This window comes from Platichthys flesus, chromosome 23 (assembly GCF_949316205.1).
Source record: "Platichthys flesus chromosome 23, fPlaFle2.1, whole genome shotgun sequence".
Taxonomy (NCBI): Eukaryota; Metazoa; Chordata; class Actinopteri; order Pleuronectiformes; family Pleuronectidae; genus Platichthys; species Platichthys flesus.
Window position 1 is genome coordinate 1,624,431 of NC_084967.1, and position 6,131 is coordinate 1,630,561.

Sequence of the window (6,131 nt, forward strand, 5' to 3'; positions counted from 1 at the left end):
GAAGAGGTATGTTTTTAGTTTGCGGCAGAAGATGTGTAAACTTTCTGATGTCCGGATGTCGATGGGGAGCTCATTCCACCATTTAGGAGCCAGGACAGCAAACAGTTGTGATATTGATGAGTGTTTAGCTCGCAGTGAGGGAGCAAAAAGCTGATTAGCCGAAGCAGAGCGGAGTGAAAGGACTGGGGTGTAACGTTATACTATGTCCTGGATGTAGACTGGACCTGATCCATTCATACATCTTGCAGACTTATCTTCACAGCACTACATCAGTGCTGGAGAAGGGTCTGGCTGCACCCAAAATAATATAAATGCCCTTGCTTATTTGTATTCCCTTAACCTGACCCATTGATGGTGTTTGGGTCAACTTGTTTCAAACTTTCACTAAACAAAGACACAATCATATTTTAGACCTGAAAGTCATTTTCTTTGAAAAACGTGTACACACCCTACAATGTTCCCAAACTGTTGTGTCTTTCACATCATGTTTCAAATCCATTTGACCCACACACAAACACAGACATACACCATTGTTAGAGAAACGGACTGCTGCAGCTTTTTCTCTGTCTTTATCCTCTGTACTTTGACAAACAGTGGGATTACATTGTAAACGTTGTTCACAAAGGAATTTTATCTCCACTTGGAGATTGCTCTTGAGGTGTTGTCAATCAGTGAAAACCGGAGAGCTCAGACACATCTATGGTTTACAAACTGGTGTGTGCCTGTACCTCAGGTGTGTCTTATATAATTATCCAATTCAGTTACAATTTATATTATGGTACACATATTAACTTATTGCTTATTAGCATGCATATTAGCGGCATATTGGCTCATTATCAATGCCTTATTCTGCATGACCTTATTCTACAACTACTATTGCATTTGACACAGTGGAGAGTGTTTTTAGAATAATCAGCGACTTGTGCCATCTTTTCAGTCTCCTGAAGTTCAAAGAGTCAGACATATGCACTCTCAATGAAACAGGTGTAAAATTCTTAGGATACTGTGAATCACTAAATTGATGTCAGAAGAAAATTAAAGTATCTATATCATTAGAAATATTTGGGCAGCAGACATTACCATGATCCGCCTATATTTTATGTATAACTAATTTAAAATTGTCATGTCAATAGTAAGTAGCTACAATGACTTAAAGTTTTACAAAACAGTTAAAAACAGTTCCTTATAAATGTGAGCTGTTGCTTTGAGGTGTGAATGCACTCAGATTGGATGTAGATCTGATCACAAGATGCGTGTGGCACCACATTTGAATGCCAGGTGTAAACGCACTAATGATAGAAAATGTTTTCGTTATTTAAATGTTATTAAAGGGGACATAGTATGACAATTCCCCTTTTTAAGTGCTTCTATACATTCATTTGGGTATCTGGCATGTCTCCCAACCCCAAAACTCTGGAAAAAAACATTCATCAGCGCTTGCCGAAATCGTTGCTTTCAGAAAGTTCTTGTTGACGTTGCTCGTTGGTCTAGGGATAAGATTCCCGCTTAAGGTGCGAGAGGTCCTGAGTTCAAATCCCAGACAAGCCCTTTACCATCTTGACTGCAAACTGTCCCTGAAGATGAACTGTCCATCTAAGCTACGCTTAATTGACCTAGGATAAGAATTGGGCTTTGTTCAATAAAGACTCACCAATGGTTAACTTGAACGGAGGTTGACAGACAATGTTCAATCAATATAAGTGAAACAATGGAAATATCAATACATTGCCTTGAGAAGTCAAGTGTTTCTAAAATTGTGAGCAGGAGACAACAGATGTAGTATGCCTATTTTAGTGATTGTAGAGAAATGAAATGCCAGGATGTTTCATTCCAACTTGGTCGACATTCAACAGCGCTGGCCGAAATGGAGGCTTTCGGATAGATCTCTTTTACATGGCTCGTTGGTCTAGGGGTAAGTTTGTATCGCTTAGGATGCGAGAGTGCCCGGGTTCAATTCCCGGACGAGCCCTTTACCGCCTTGACTCCATTCTGTAAATGAAGATGAACCATCCATCCAAGCTATGCTTAATTGAACTAGGATGAGAAATGGATTAGATTCTATAGATCAATGTAGACTTGCCGAGGGTTACAGAAAATCTCAATCAAAATGTTTGATTCTCAAGAGATATACACAAGAGCTATCAATATACAGCCATAGGGGTTAAGTGATGCTCAGTTTGTTAGATGGGGACAGTAGTATAGTGATTTTATTGACTGAACAGAACTTAAAGGCCAGAATGTTTCGTTCCAACTTGGTCAACATGCAACAGCGCTTGCCGAAGTCGAAAAGTTTCCGAAAGACTTATTTTACGTGGCTCGTTGGTCTAGGGGTATGATTCTCGCTTTGGATGCGAGAGGTCCCGGGTTCAAATCCCGGACGAGCCCTTTACCACCTTGACCAATCTGTTAATGAAGATGAACTGTCCATCTAAGCTATTCTTAATTGATCTAGGACAAGAATTGGCTTATGTTCTATAAAGACTCTCCAATGGTTTACTTGAACAGAGGTGGACAGCAAAATTTGAATCAAAATCAACTAAACTCTTTAGAGATATACAATGAAAATATCAATACACTGCCCTGAGAGGTTAAGTGTTGCTAAAATTGTGAGCAGGAGACAATAGGTGTAGTATGCCTATTTTAGTGATTGTAGAGAAATGAAATGCCAGAATGTTTCATTCGAACTTGGTAAACATGCAACAGCGCTGGCCGAAATGGATGCTTTCAGAAAGGTCTCTTTTGCATGGCTCCTTGGTCTAAGGGTATGATTCTTACTTAGGGTGTGAGAGGTCTCGGGTTCAAATCCCGGACGAGTCCTTTACCATGTCGACTCCAATCTGTAAATGAAGATCTACTGTCCATCTAAAATCCAACTTGAACTAGGATGAGAAATGGGATACATTCTATAGATCAATGTAGACTCCCAAATGGTTACATCTGAAAAGAGTGTTACACAAAATCTCAATCAAAATAAGTCAGATTCTTTAGGGATATACACTAGAGCTATCGATATACAGCCATAAGAGGTTAAGCGATGCTCACAGTGTTAACAGGAGACAGTAGTATAGTGATTTTATTGATTGTATAGAAATGAAAGGCCAGAATGTTTCGTTCCAACTTGGTCAACATGCAACAGCGCATGCCGAAAACTGTGCTTTCTGAAAGATTTATTTTAGGTGGCTCGTTGGTCTAGGGCAGGGCTCTTCATTAGTTTGGAGCTAGGGCCGGTTCTTGAAACTGAGGCAAAGTCAGGGGCCGGAGGATATGACTGATCACGTTAACAAGAAATTACAACATACTGAAGGAGTCAATATATTTTATTTTGTAAAAGATTTACAACATATGCCCAAGAGGACATATAGGCCCAAGGATTCAAAAATCAAACCAGATGAACAATAACCAAGCCATTTCAACAGACAATTGGAGAAATGCAATTAACTAACAAAAACATGCACTTCATTGTACATAGCTGTACCAACACATTTTTATCAATCAATCAATCAAATTTTATTTGTATAGCCCATATTCACAAATTACAATTCATCTCATAGGGCTTTAACAGGGTGTGATATCCTCTGTCCTTATCCCTCAGCAAGAATAAGGAAAAACTACTAAAACCCTTTTAACAGGGTAAAAATACGTAGAAACCTCAGAGAGAGCCACATATGAGGGATCCCTCTCCCAGGACGGACAGAAGTGCAATAGATGCCACGTGCAGGAAAACATCATCAAGATTAAAGTCTTCAAGATTAAAGATTAAAGTCTCTAGCAGCATTTGATGAGGGTAAGCATCCCGAAGGACAACCCCAACATGACATGCCAAGCAGTCCCGCTGCAATCACAGTCCATGGTCAGCAACCAGCAGGACCACGATTTACCATCCAGACCAGAACGCCACTCCAGTCCTCAGTCACCGTCCACCGCCACGAGCCGCCGTCGCCACAGTCCTGGTCCATTGGCCCGTACCCAATGCCAACGCAACACAGGGTCCGCCACCACCACCACGATTAGCCCACATGACACAGAGTCCGCCACACAGGGTCCGCCACCACCACCACGATCAGCCCACACGACACAGAATCCGCCACACTGGATCCAACACTGCGACCCCCTGTGCGCGATCAACAAACCGCAATCCATGGTGCGGCCACAGAGGCCCTGGATCTGCGGGTGATAAAGCAAAGGGATTCCGGGGAAGGGGGATAGGCATGGAGAAGAGGAAGGAGAAGCTGGAAAAAGAAGCTCTGTGTGTCATAAAATAGAACAAGTAACGTTCTGCCGCACTAATTAGCTCTAACTATAAGCTTTATCAACAAGGAAGGTTTTGAGCCTACTCTTAAACGAACAGATGGTGTCTGCCTCCCGGACTGAAAGTGGTAGTTTATTCCACAGCAGAGGAGCTTGATGGCTAAAAGCTCTGGCTCCTACACTACTTTTAAAGACTTTAGGGACTACAGTAGGCTTGAATTCTGGGAGCGGAGTGCTCTAGTGGGTTTATAAGGTACTAACAACTCTTTGAGGTAAAATGGTGCCATATTATTAAGGGCCTTGAAGGTAAGGAGGAGAATTTTAAATTCTATTCTGGATTTAACTGGAAGCCAGTGTGGCGATGCTAACACAGGAGAAATGTGTTCTCTTTTCTTTGTTCTCGTCAGGACACGTGCTGCGTCATTTTGGACAAGCTGTAGAGTCTTTAACGACTTACTGCTGGAGCCTGATAATAATGAATTACTAGTTTTTCTGCATCTTTTTGCGAAAGGACTGATTTTTGAGGTATTACGCAAGTGGAAAAAGGCGGTTCTAGAAATTTGTTTTAAGTGACTATTAAAGGATAAATCAAGATCGAAGATCACACCCAAGTTCCTGACTGTTTTGTTGGAAGCAAGGGCAATGTCGTCTAGCGCAGCTATATCATTAGATAATGTATCTCTAAGGTGTTTGGGGCCATGTATTATAACCTCTGTTTTTGTATGAGTTTAATAAGAAAAAATTGCGGGTCATCCAGGTTTTTATGTCCTTGAGACATGCTCGAAGTTTAGTTAATTGATTACTTTTTTCAGGTTTTATTTATAAGTATAACTGGGTGTCATCTATAATTATCTATAAAGCCCACGCCGTTTACAGGACACCACCTCGACAGCCAGCAGTTAAAAGACAACATGTCATCACCTGTTGTGTTAGGGAGCGGGCCAGAGAAAACTACTTTGTCCGACATCGTTTTTGCGAAAACGATAACTGGTCATTATCCTCAATACTTAAGATTAAACTGATTTGAGTGACAGGCAGAATCAAATGTATCTCCACCAACAACGTGCATTGCATGGAACTGAATAGAATTGCAACAACTTAAAAGTGCATGGTAGTCTATCAAGGAAATGTGTTTCAAAATGAATCACTCAGTTCAGGTGAACTGTATCAGTTGTTTAGAATTTACTTAGAACAATTTCCAAGTGGACCAACAAATACAAAATAAAACTGCATAGTAGGCCTCTGAATTGAATTACAACACGACAATGCATGACAATTAATGAGGTGAATAACATCATAATTAAATCATACTGTTACAAAAATGAACCTTAATTGCTTGCTTGACTAACATGCCTATTAACTTGCATGTAATTTGCCTACATATGCCATAAAAATTTCTAGTGACATTCAACCGATGTCACTAGAAGGGCTCCGTATGTGGCAGATAAATACGACAAAGTATAATGATATACGAATAGCATAACAACTGGGGTATTTTCTAAATATAATAATAATAATTGTGAAACTGATGTGTATTCTTATGCAACTTTATTAGCAGCGTCCTCGTAACATTGCACCAACAACACAACAGTGAGTAACACTGAATCAATCACAAATAAAAAACAACTATAAAGTGCATGAGGTGCATCAGGACTAAAACCTTGCGTCACCTGAACAGTTTTTTCCCCATGGCAGTGGGGCTCACAAACAAGCCCCCTATATCACACTGACTCCGCATCACACTGACTCTGCTGACCCCGCCCCCCCCCCCCCACATCCCCCATTCACCCTTGCACATGATTTATAACTCTATATTACTGCCACTATTACCAATCTGCACCTTAAAACCGCACATAACTCTTTAACTGTATATATTGTTGTTT

The 6,131-nt window shown here is 40.6% G+C and overlaps 1 non-coding gene across 1 annotated transcript; it reads left to right on the forward strand.

Annotated features, from left to right (window-relative positions):
- Positions 1 to 2,313: 2,313 nt before the first annotated feature.
- Positions 2,314 to 2,385, forward strand: trnap-ugg (transfer RNA proline (anticodon UGG)). Its single transcript has one exon. It is a non-coding gene; the product is annotated as a tRNA-Pro (tRNA).
- Positions 2,386 to 6,131: the final 3,746 nt, after the last annotated feature.